The sequence below is a fragment of the Polyergus mexicanus genome, unplaced genomic scaffold (genome assembly GCF_030449975.1).
Source record: "Polyergus mexicanus isolate NDT 795.1 unplaced genomic scaffold, iyPolMexi1.0 SCAF_1, whole genome shotgun sequence".
Classification (NCBI taxonomy): domain Eukaryota; kingdom Metazoa; phylum Arthropoda; class Insecta; order Hymenoptera; family Formicidae; genus Polyergus; species Polyergus mexicanus.
Genome location: NW_027223321.1, coordinates 7,735,596 through 7,748,980, shown reverse-complemented (window position 1 = coordinate 7,748,980; position 13,385 = coordinate 7,735,596).

The window sequence follows — 13,385 nt, the reverse complement described above, 5'->3', positions numbered from 1 at the left end:
GAGGATATACGTTTTACAGCGCACTAAGCTGAGAACGCTATGTACGCAAGTTTTGTTCGTTCGGAACGTCTTAGTTACGTATCAGTAAGTGAGATTTGTCTAAAATTCTTGTGCAACATCAAAGAAATTGAGAAGAACCGCTTCACGGCATACATTGTTAAAATCGCTATGTACGCAAGTTTTGTTCGTTCGGAACGTCTTAGTTACGTGTCAGTAAGTGAGTTTAGTCGAAAATACTTGCACGACATTAAGGAAATTGAGGATATACCTTTTTCTGCGCACAAAGCTGAGATCGCTATGTACGCAAGTTTTGTTCGTTCGGAACGTCTTAGTTACGTATCAGTAAGTGAGATTTGTCTAAAAATCTTGTGCAACATCAAAGAAATTGAGAAGAAACGCTTCACGGCATACATTGTTAAAATCGCTATGTACGCAAGTTTTGTTCGTTCGGAACGTCTTATTTACGTGTCAGTAAGTGAATTTAGTCGAAAATTCTTGCACGACATTAAGGAAATTGAGGATATACGTTTTTCTGCGCACAAAGCTGAGATCGCTATGTATGCAAGTTTTGTTCGTTCGGAACGTCTTAGTTACGTGTCAGTAAGTGAGTTTAGTCGAAAATTCATGCACGACATTAAGGAAATTGAGGATAAACGTTTTTCTGCGCACCAAGCTGAGATCGCTATGTACGCAAGTTTTGTTCGTTCGGAACGTCTTAGTTACGTGTCAGTAAGTGAGATTTGTCTAAAATTCTTGTGCAACATCAAGGAAATTGGGAAGAACCGCTTCACGGCATACATTGTTAAAATCGCTATGTACGCAAGTTTTGTTCGTTCGAAACGTCTTAGTTACGTGTCAGTAAGTGAGTTTAGTCGAAAATACTTGCACTACATGAAGGAAATTGAGGATATACGTTTTTCTGCGAACAAAGCTGAGATCGCTATGTACGCAAGTTTTGTTCGTTCGGAACGTCTTAGTTACGTGTCAGTAAGTGAGTTTAGTCGAAAATTCTTGCACGACATTAAGGAAATTGAGGATATACGTTTCTCTGCGCACAAAGCTGAGACCGCTATGTACGCAAGTTTTGTTCGTTCGGAACGTCTTAGTTACGTGTCAGTAAGTGAGTTTAGTCGAAAATTCTTGCACGACATTAAGGAAATTGAGGATATACGTTTTTCTGCGCACAAAGCTGAGATCGCTATGTACGCAAGTTTTGTTCGTTCGGAACGTCTTAGTTACGTGTCAGTAAGTGAGATTTGTCTAAAATCCTTGTGCAACATCAAGGAAATTGAGAAGAACCGCTTCACGCCATACATTGATAAAATCGCTATGTACGCAAGTTTTGTTCGTTCGGAACGTCTTAGTTACGTGTCAGTAAGTGAGTTTAGTCGAAAATTCTTGCACGACATTAAGGAAATTGAGGATATACGTTTTTCTGCGCACAAAGCTGAGATCGCTATGTACGCAAGTTTTGTTCGTTCGGAACGTCTTAGTTACGTGTCAGTAAGTGAGATTTGTCTAAAATTCTTGTGCAACATCAAGGAAATTGAGAAGAACCGCTTCACGGCATACATTGTTAAAATCGCTATGTACGAAGTTTTGTTCGTTCGAAACGTCTTAGTTACGTGTCAGTAAGTGAGTTTAGTCGAAAATTCTTGCACGACATTAAGGAAATTGAGGATATACGTTTTTCTGCGCACAAAGCTGAGATCGCTATGTATGCAAGTTTTGTTCGTTCGGAACGTCTTAGTTACGTGTCAGTAAGTGAGTTTAGTCGAAAATACTTGCACGACATTAAGGAAATTGAGGATATACGTTTTTCTGCGCACAAAGCTGAGATCGCTATGTACGCAAGTTTTGTTCGTTCGGAACGTCTTAGTTACGTGTCAGTAAGTGAGATTTGTCTAAAATTCTTGTTCAACATCAAGGAAATTGAGAAGAACCGCTTCACGGCATACATTGTTAAAATCGCTATGTACGCAAGTTTTGTTCTTTCGGAACGTCTTAGTTACGTGTCACTAAGTGAGATTTGTCTAAAATTCTTGTGCAACATCAAGGAAATTGAGAAGAACCGCTTCACGGCATACATTGTTAAAATCGCTATGTACGCAAGTTTTGGTCGTTCGGAATGTCTTAGTTACGTGTCAGTAAGTGAGATTTGTCTAAAATCCTTGTGCAACATCAAGGAAATTGAGAAGAACCGCTTCACGGCATACATTGTTAAAATCGCTATGTACGCAAGTTTTGTTCGCTCGGAACGTCTTAGTTACGTGTCAGTAAGTGAGTTTAGTCGAAAATACTTGCACGACATTAAGGAAATTGAGGATATACGTTTTTCTGCGCACAAAGCTGAGATCGCTATGTACGCAAATTTTATTCGTTTGGAATGTCTTAGTTACGTGTCAATAAGTGAGATTTGTCTAAAATCCTTGTGCAACATCAAGGAAATTGAGAAGAACCGCTTCACGGCATACATTGTTAAAATCGCTATGTACGCAAGTTTTGTTCGTTCGGAACGTCTTAGTTACGTGTCAGTAAGTGAGTTTAGTCGAAAATTCTTGCACGACATTAAGGAAATTGAGGATATACGTTTTTCTGCGCACAAAGCTGAGATCGCTATGTACGCAAGTTTTGTTCGTTCGGAACGTCTTAGTTACGTGTCAGTAAGTGAGTTTAGTCGAAAATACTTGCACGACATTAAGGAAATTGAGGATATACGTTTTTCTGCGCACAAAGCTGAGATCGCTATGTACGCAAGTTTTGTTCGTTCGGAACGTCTTAGTTACGTGTCAGTAAGTGAGATTTGTCTAAAATTCTTGTTCAACATCAAGGAAATTGAGAAGAACCGCTTCACGGCATACATTGTTAAAATCGCTATGTACGCAAGTTTTGTTCTTTCGGAACGTCTTAGTTACGTGTCACTAAGTGAGATTTGTCTAAAATTCTTGTGCAACATCAAGGAAATTGAGAAGAACCGCTTCACGGCATACATTGTTAAAATCGCTATGTACGCAAGTTTTGGTCGTTCGGAATGTCTTAGTTACGTGTCAGTAAGTGAGATTTGTCTAAAATCCTTGTGCAACATCAAGGAAATTGAGAAGAACCGCTTCACGGCATACATTGTTAAAATCGCTATGTACGCAAGTTTTGTTCGCTCGGAACGTCTTAGTTACGTGTCAGTAAGTGAGTTTAGTCGAAAATACTTGCACGACATTAAGGAAATTGAGGATATACGTTTTTCTGCGCACAAAGCTGAGATCGCTATGTACGCAAATTTTATTCGTTTGGAATGTCTTAGTTACGTGTCAGTAAGTGAGATTTGTCTAAAATCCTTGTGCAACATCAAGGAAATTGAGAAGAACCGCTTCACGGCATACATTGTTAAAATCGCTATGTACGCAAGTTTTGTTCGTTCGGAACGTCTTAGTTACGTGTCAGTAAGTGAGTTTAGTCGAAAATTCTTGCACGACATTAAGGAAATTGAGGATATACGTTTTTCTGCGCACAAAGCTGAGATCGCTATGTACGCAAGTTTTGTTCGTTCGGAATGTCTTAGTTACGTGTCAGTAAGTGAGTTTAGTCGATAATTCATGCACGACATTAAGGAAATTGAGGATATACGTTTTTCTGCGCACAAAGCTGAGATCGCTATGTACGCAAATTTTATTGGTTTGAAACGTCTTAGTTACGTGTCAGTAAGTGAGAGTTGTCTAAAATTCTTGTGCAACATCAAGGAAATTGAGGATATACGTTTTTCTGCGCACAAAGCTGAGATTGCTATGTACGCAAGTTTTGTTCGTTCGGAACGTCTTAGTTACGTGTCAGTAAGTGAGATTTGTCTAAAATTCTTGTGCAACATCAAGGAAATTGAGAAGAACCGCTTCACGGCATACATTGTTAAAATCGCTATGTACGCAAGTTTTGGTCGTTCGGAATGTCTTAGTTACGTGTCAGTAAGTGAGATTTGTCTAAAATCCTTGTGCAACATCAAGGAAATTGAGAAGAACCGCTTCACGGCATACATTGTTAAAATCGCTATGTACGCAAGTTTTGTTCGTTCGGAACGTCTTAGTTACGTGTCAGTAAGTGAGTTTAGTCGAAAATTCTTGCACGACATTAAGGAAATTGAGGATATACGTTTCTCAGCGCACAAAGCTGAGACCGCTATGTACGCAAGTTTTGTTCGTTCGGAACGTCTTAGTTACGTGTCAGTAAGTGAGTTTAGTCGAAAATTCTTGCACGACATTAAGGAAATTGAGGATATACGTTTTTCTGCGCACAAAGCTGAGATCGCTATGTACGCAAGGTTTGTTCGTTCGGAACGTCTTAGTTACGTGTCAGTAAGTGAGATTTGTCTAAAATCCTTGTGCAACATCAAAGAAATTGAGAAGAACTGCTTCACGGCATACATTGTTAAAATCGCTATGTACGCAAGTTTTGTTCGCTCGGAACGTCTTAGTTACGTGTCAGTAAGTGAGTTTAGTCGAAAATTCTTGCACGACATTAAGGAAATTGAGGATATACGTTTTTCTGCGCACAAAGCTGAGATCGCTATGTACGCAAGTTTTGTTCGTTCGGAACGTCTTAGTTACGTGTCAGTAAGTGAGTTTAGTCGAAAATTCTTGCACGACATTAAGGAAATTGAGGATATACGTTTCTCTGCGCACAAAGCTGAGACCGCTATGTACGCAAGTTTTGTTCGTTCGGAACGTCTTAGTTACGTGTCAGTAAGTGAGATTTGTCTAAAATCCTTGTGCAACATCAAGGAAATTGAGAAGAACCGCTTCACGTCATACATTGTTAAAATCGCTATGTACGCAAGTTTTGTTCGTTCGGAACGTCTTAGTTACGTGTCAGTAAGTGAGTTTAGTCGAAAATTCTTGCACGACATTAAGGAAATTGAGGATATACGTTTCTCTGCGCACAAAGCTGAGACCGTTATGTACGCAAGTTTTGTTCGTTCGGAACGCCTTAGTTACGTGTCAGTAAGTGAGATTTGTCTAAAATCCTTGTGCAACATCAAGGAAATTGAGAAGAACCGCTTCACGGCATACATTGTTAAAATCGCTATGTACGCAAGTTTTGTTCGTTCGGAACGTCTTAGTTACGTGTCAGTAAGTGAGTTTAGTCGAAAATTCTTGCACGACATTAAGGAAATTGAGGATATACGTTTTTCTGCGCACAAAGCTGAGATCGCTATGTACGTAAGTTTTGTTCGTTCGGAACGTCTTAGTTACGTATCAGTAAGTGAGATTTGTCTAAAATTCTTGTGCAACATCAAAGAAATTGAGAAGAACCGCTTCACGGCATACATTGTTGAAATCGCTATGTACGCAAGTTTTGGTCGTTCGGAATGTCTTAGTTACGTGTCAGTAAGTGAGATTTGTCTTAAATTCTTGTGCAACATCAAGGAAATTGAGAAGAACCGCTTCACGGCATACATTGTTAAAATCGCTATGTACGCAAGTTTTGGTCGTTCGGAATGTCTTAGTTACGTGTCAGTAAGTGAGATTTGTCTAAAATCCTTGTGCAACATCAAGGAAATTGAGAAGAACCGCTTCACGGCATACATTGTTAAAATCGGTATGTACGCAAGTTTTGTTCGTTCGGGACGTCTTAGTTACCTGTCATTAAGTGAGTTTAGTCGAAAATTCTTGCACGACATTAAGGAAATTGAGGATATACGTTTTTCTGCGCACAAAGCTGAGATCGCTATGTACGCAAGTTTTGTTCGTTCGGAACTTCTTAGTTACGTGTCAGTAAGTGAGATTTGTCTAAAATTCTTGTGCAACATCAAGGAAATTGAGAAGAACCGCTTCAAGGCGTACATTGTTAAAATCGCTATGTACGCAAGTTTTGTTCGTTCGGAACGTCTTAGTTACGTGTCAGTAAGTGAGTTTAGTCGAAAATTCTTGCACGGCATTAAGGAAATTGAGGATATACGTTTTTCTGCGCACAAGGCTGAGATCGCTATGTACGCAAGTTTTGTTCGTTCGGAACGTTTTAGTTACGTGTCAGTAAGTGAGTTTAGTCGAAAATACTTGCACGACACTAAGGAAATTGAGGATATACGTTTTTCTGCGCACAAAGCTGAGATCGCTATGTACGCAAGTTTTGTTCGTTCGGAACGTCTTAGTTACGTGTCAGAAAGTGAGTTTAGTCGAAAATTCTTGCACGACATTAAGGAAATTGAGGATATACGTTTTTCTGCGCACAAAGCTGAGATCGATATGTACGCAAGTTTTGTTCGTTCGGAACGTCTTAGTTACGTGCCAGTAAGTGAGTTTAGTCGAAAATTCTTGCACGACATTAAGGAAATTGAGGATATACGTTTTACAGCGCACTAAGCTGAGATCGCTATGTACGCAAGTTTTGTTCGTTCGGAACGTCTTAGTTACGTATCAGTAAGTGAGATTTGTCTAAAATTCTTGTGCAACATCAAAGAAATTGAGAAGAACCGCTTCACGGCATACATTGTTAAAATCGCTATGTACGCAAGTTTTGTTCGTTCGGAACGTCTTAGTTACGTGTCAGTAAGTGAGTTTAGTCGAAAATACTTGCACGACATTAAGGAAATTGAGGATATACCTTTTTCTGCGCACAAAGCTGAGATCGCTATGTACGCAAGTTTTGTTCGTTCGGAACGTCTTAGTTACGTGTCAGTAAGTGAGTTTAGTCAAAAATTCTTGCACGACATTAAGGAAATTGAGGATATACGTTTTTCTGCGCACAAAGCTGAGATCGCTATGTACGCAAGTTTTGTTTGTTCGGAACGTCTTATTTACGCGTCAGTAAGTGAGTTTAGTCGAAAATTCTTGCACGACATTAAGGAAATTGAAGATATACGTTTTTCTGCGCACAAAGCTGAGATCGCTATGTACGCAAGTTTTGTTCGTTCGGAACGTCTTAGTTACGTGTCAGAAAGTGAGTTTAGTCGAAAATTCTTGCACGACATTAAGGAAATTGAGGATATACGTTTTTCTGCGCACAAAGCTGAGATCGATATGTACGCAAGTTTTGTTCGTTCGGAACGTCTTAGTTACGTGCCAGTAAGTGAGTTTAGTCGAAAATTCTTGCACGACATTAAGGAAATTGAGGATATACGTTTTACAGCGCACTAAGCTGAGAACGCTATGTACGCAAGTTTTGTTCGTTCGGAACGTCTTAGTTACGTATCAGTAAGTGAGATTTGTCTAAAATTCTTGTGCAACATCAAAGAAATTGAGAAGAACCGCTTCACGGCATACATTGTTAAAATCGCTATGTACGCAAGTTTTGTTCGTTCGGAACGTCTTAGTTACGTGTCAGTAAGTGAGTTTAGTCGAAAATACTTGCACGACATTAAGGAAATTGAGGATATACCTTTTTCTGCGCACAAAGCTGAGATCGCTATGTACGCAAGTTTTGTTCGTTCGGAACGTCTTAGTTACGTATCAGTAAGTGAGATTTGTCTAAAAATCTTGTGCAACATCAAAGAAATTGAGAAGAAACGCTTCACGGCATACATTGTTAAAATCGCTATGTACGCAAGTTTTGTTCGTTCGGAACGTCTTATTTACGTGTCAGTAAGTGAATTTAGTCGAAAATTCTTGCACGACATTAAGGAAATTGAGGATATACGTTTTTCTGCGCACAAAGCTGAGATCGCTATGTATGCAAGTTTTGTTCGTTCGGAACGTCTTAGTTACGTGTCAGTAAGTGAGTTTAGTCGAAAATTCATGCACGACATTAAGGAAATTGAGGATAAACGTTTTTCTGCGCACCAAGCTGAGATCGCTATGTACGCAAGTTTTGTTCGTTCGGAACGTCTTAGTTACGTGTCAGTAAGTGAGATTTGTCTAAAATTCTTGTGCAACATCAAGGAAATTGGGAAGAACCGCTTCACGGCATACATTGTTAAAATCGCTATGTACGCAAGTTTTGTTCGTTCGAAACGTCTTAGTTACGTGTCAGTAAGTGAGTTTAGTCGAAAATACTTGCACTACATGAAGGAAATTGAGGATATACGTTTTTCTGCGAACAAAGCTGAGATCGCTATGTACGCAAGTTTTGTTCGTTCGGAACGTCTTAGTTACGTGTCAGTAAGTGAGTTTAGTCGAAAATTCTTGCACGACATTAAGGAAATTGAGGATATACGTTTCTCTGCGCACAAAGCTGAGACCGCTATGTACGCAAGTTTTGTTCGTTCGGAACGTCTTAGTTACGTGTCAGTAAGTGAGTTTAGTCGAAAATTCTTGCACGACATTAAGGAAATTGAGGATATACGTTTTTCTGCGCACAAAGCTGAGATCGCTATGTACGCAAGTTTTGTTCGTTCGGAACGTCTTAGTTACGTGTCAGTAAGTGAGATTTGTCTAAAATCCTTGTGCAACATCAAGGAAATTGAGAAGAACCGCTTCACGCCATACATTGATAAAATCGCTATGTACGCAAGTTTTGTTCGTTCGGAACGTCTTAGTTACGTGTCAGTAAGTGAGTTTAGTCGAAAATTCTTGCACGACATTAAGGAAATTGAGGATATACGTTTTTCTGCGCACAAAGCTGAGATCGCTATGTACGCAAGTTTTGTTCGTTCGGAACGTCTTAGTTACGTGTCAGTAAGTGAGATTTGTCTAAAATTCTTGTGCAACATCAAGGAAATTGAGAAGAACCGCTTCACGGCATACATTGTTAAAATCGCTATGTACGAAGTTTTGTTCGTTCGAAACGTCTTAGTTACGTGTCAGTAAGTGAGTTTAGTCGAAAATTCTTGCACGACATTAAGGAAATTGAGGATATACGTTTTTCTGCGCACAAAGCTGAGATCGCTATGTATGCAAGTTTTGTTCGTTCGGAACGTCTTAGTTACGTGTCAGTAAGTGAGTTTAGTCGAAAATACTTGCACGACATTAAGGAAATTGAGGATATACGTTTTTCTGCGCACAAAGCTGAGATCGCTATGTACGCAAGTTTTGTTCGTTCGGAACGTCTTAGTTACGTGTCAGTAAGTGAGATTTGTCTAAAATTCTTGTTCAACATCAAGGAAATTGAGAAGAACCGCTTCACGGCATACATTGTTAAAATCGCTATGTACGCAAGTTTTGTTCTTTCGGAACGTCTTAGTTACGTGTCACTAAGTGAGATTTGTCTAAAATTCTTGTGCAACATCAAGGAAATTGAGAAGAACCGCTTCACGGCATACATTGTTAAAATCGCTATGTACGCAAGTTTTGGTCGTTCGGAATGTCTTAGTTACGTGTCAGTAAGTGAGATTTGTCTAAAATCCTTGTGCAACATCAAGGAAATTGAGAAGAACCGCTTCACGGCATACATTGTTAAAATCGCTATGTACGCAAGTTTTGTTCGCTCGGAACGTCTTAGTTACGTGTCAGTAAGTGAGTTTAGTCGAAAATACTTGCACGACATTAAGGAAATTGAGGATATACGTTTTTCTGCGCACAAAGCTGAGATCGCTATGTACGCAAATTTTATTCGTTTGGAATGTCTTAGTTACGTGTCAATAAGTGAGATTTGTCTAAAATCCTTGTGCAACATCAAGGAAATTGAGAAGAACCGCTTCACGGCATACATTGTTAAAATCGCTATGTACGCAAGTTTTGTTCGTTCGGAACGTCTTAGTTACGTGTCAGTAAGTGAGTTTAGTCGAAAATTCTTGCACGACATTAAGGAAATTGAGGATATACGTTTTTCTGCGCACAAAGCTGAGATCGCTATGTACGCAAGTTTTGTTCGTTCGGAACGTCTTAGTTACGTGTCAGTAAGTGAGTTTAGTCGAAAATACTTGCACGACATTAAGGAAATTGAGGATATACGTTTTTCTGCGCACAAAGCTGAGATCGCTATGTACGCAAGTTTTGTTCGTTCGGAACGTCTTAGTTACGTGTCAGTAAGTGAGATTTGTCTAAAATTCTTGTTCAACATCAAGGAAATTGAGAAGAACCGCTTCACGGCATACATTGTTAAAATCGCTATGTACGCAAGTTTTGTTCTTTCGGAACGTCTTAGTTACGTGTCACTAAGTGAGATTTGTCTAAAATTCTTGTGCAACATCAAGGAAATTGAGAAGAACCGCTTCACGGCATACATTGTTAAAATCGCTATGTACGCAAGTTTTGGTCGTTCGGAATGTCTTAGTTACGTGTCAGTAAGTGAGATTTGTCTAAAATCCTTGTGCAACATCAAGGAAATTGAGAAGAACCGCTTCACGGCATACATTGTTAAAATCGCTATGTACGCAAGTTTTGTTCGCTCGGAACGTCTTAGTTACGTGTCAGTAAGTGAGTTTAGTCGAAAATACTTGCACGACATTAAGGAAATTGAGGATATACGTTTTTCTGCGCACAAAGCTGAGATCGCTATGTACGCAAATTTTATTCGTTTGGAATGTCTTAGTTACGTGTCAGTAAGTGAGATTTGTCTAAAATCCTTGTGCAACATCAAGGAAATTGAGAAGAACCGCTTCACGGCATACATTGTTAAAATCGCTATGTACGCAAGTTTTGTTCGTTCGGAACGTCTTAGTTACGTGTCAGTAAGTGAGTTTAGTCGAAAATTCTTGCACGACATTAAGGAAATTGAGGATATACGTTTTTCTGCGCACAAAGCTGAGATCGCTATGTACGCAAGTTTTGTTCGTTCGGAATGTCTTAGTTACGTGTCAGTAAGTGAGTTTAGTCGATAATTCATGCACGACATTAAGGAAATTGAGGATATACGTTTTTCTGCGCACAAAGCTGAGATCGCTATGTACGCAAATTTTATTGGTTTGAAACGTCTTAGTTACGTGTCAGTAAGTGAGATTTGTCTAAAATTCTTGTGCAACATCAAGGAAATTGAGGATATACGTTTTTCTGCGCACAAAGCTGAGATTGCTATGTACGCAAGTTTTGTTCGTTCGGAACGTCTTAGTTACGTGTCAGTAAGTGAGATTTGTCTAAAATTCTTGTGCAACATCAAGGAAATTGAGAAGAACCGCTTCACGGCATACATTGTTAAAATCGCTATGTACGCAAGTTTTGGTCGTTCGGAATGTCTTAGTTACGTGTCAGTAAGTGAGATTTGTCTAAAATCCTTGTGCAACATCAAGGAAATTGAGAAGAACCGCTTCACGGCATACATTGTTAAAATCGCTATGTACGCAAGTTTTGTTCGTTCGGAACGTCTTAGTTACGTGTCAGTAAGTGAGTTTAGTCGAAAATTCTTGCACGACATTAAGGAAATTGAGGATATACGTTTCTCAGCGCACAAAGCTGAGACCGCTATGTACGCAAGTTTTGTTCGTTCGGAACGTCTTAGTTACGTGTCAGTAAGTGAGTTTAGTCGAAAATTCTTGCACGACATTAAGGAAATTGAGGATATACGTTTTTCTGCGCACAAAGCTGAGATCGCTATGTACGCAAGTTTTGTTCGTTCGGAACGTCTTAGTTACGTGTCAGTAAGTGAGATTTGTCTAAAATCCTTGTGCATCATCAAGGAAATTGAGAAGAACCGCTTCACGCCATACATTGATAAAATCGCTATGTACGCAAGTTTTGTTCGTTCGGAACGTCTTAGTTACGTGTAAGTAAGTGAGTTTAGTCGAAAATTCTTGCACGACATTAAGGAAATTGAGGATATACGTTTTTCTGCGCACAAAGCTGAGATCGCTATGTACGCAAGTTTTGTTCGTTCGGAACGTCTTAGTTACGTGTCAGTAAGTGAGATTTGTCTAAAATTCTTGTGCAACATCAAGGAAATTGAGAAGAACCGCTTCACGGCATACATTGTTAAAATCGCTATGTACGCAAGTTTTGTTCGTTCGGAACGTCTTAGTTACGTGTCAGTAAGTGAGTTTAGTCGAAAATTCTTGCACGACATTAAGGAAATTGAGGATATACGTTTCTCAGCGCACAAAGCTGAGACCGCTATGTACGCAAGTTTTGTTCGTTCGGAACGTCTTAGTTACGTGTCAGTAAGTGAGTTTAGTCGAAAATTCTTGCACGACATTAAGGAAATTGAGGATATACGTTTTTCTGCGCACAAAGCTGAGATCGCTATGTACGCAAGTTTTGTTCGTTCGGAACGTCTTAGTTACGTGTCAGTAAGTGAGATTTGTCTAAAATCCTTGTGCAACATCAAGGAAATTGAGAAGAACCGCTTCACGCCATACATTGATAAAATCGCTATGTACGCAAGTTTTGTTCGTTCGGAACGTCTTAGTTACGTGTCAGTAAGTGAGTTTAGTCGAAAATTCTTGCACGACATTAAGGAAATTGAGGATATACGTTTTTCTGCGCACAAAGCTGAGATCGCTATGTACGCAAGTTTTGTTCGTTCGGAACGTCTTAGTTACGTGTCAGTAAGTGAGATTTGTCTAAAATTCTTGTGCAACATCAAGGAAATTGAGAAGAACCGCTTCACGGCATACATTGTTAAAATCGCTATGTACGCAAGTTTTGGTCGTTCGGAATGTCTTAGTTACGTGTCAGTAAGTGAGATTTGTCTAAAATCCTTGTGCAACATCAAGGAAATTGAGAAGAACCGCTTCACGGCATACATTGTTAAAATCGCTATGTACGCAAGTTTTGTTCGTTCGGAACGTCTTAGTTACGTGTCAGTAAGTGAGTTTAGTCGAAAATTCTTGCACGACATTAAGGAAATTGAGGATATACGTTTTTCTGCGCACAAAGCTGAGATCGCTATGTACGCAAGTTTTGTTCGTTCGGAACGTCTTAGTTACGTGTCAGTAACTGAGTTTAGTCGAAAATTCTTGCACGACATTAAGGAAATTGAGGATATACGTTTTTCTGCGCACAAAGCTGAGATCGCTATGTACGCAAGTTTTGTTCGTTCGGAACGTCTTAGTTACGTGTCAGTAAGTGAGTTTAGTCGAAAATTCTTGCACGACATTAAGGAAATTGAGGATATACGTTTTTCTGCGCACAAAGCTGAGATCGCTATGTACGCAAGTTTTGTTCGTTCGGGACGTCTTAGTTACGTGTCAGTAAGTGAGTTTAGTCGAAAATTCTTGCACGACATTAAGGAAATTGAGGATATACGTTTTTCTGCGCACAAAGCTGAGATCGCTATGTACGCAAGTTTTGTTCGTTCGGAACGTCTTAGTTACGTATCAGTAAGTGAGATTTGTCTAAAATTCTTGTGCAACATCAAAGAAATTGAGAAGAACCGCTTCACGGCATACATTGTTAAAATCGCTATGTACGCAAGTTTTGTTCGTTCGGAACGTCTTAGTTACGTGTCAGTAACTGAGTTTAGTCGAAAATACTTGCACGATATTAAGGAAATTGAGGATATACGTTTTTCTGCGCAAAAAGCTGAGATCGCTATGTACGCAAGTTTTGTTCGTTCGGAACGTCTTAGTTACGTGTCAGTAAGTGAGATTTGTC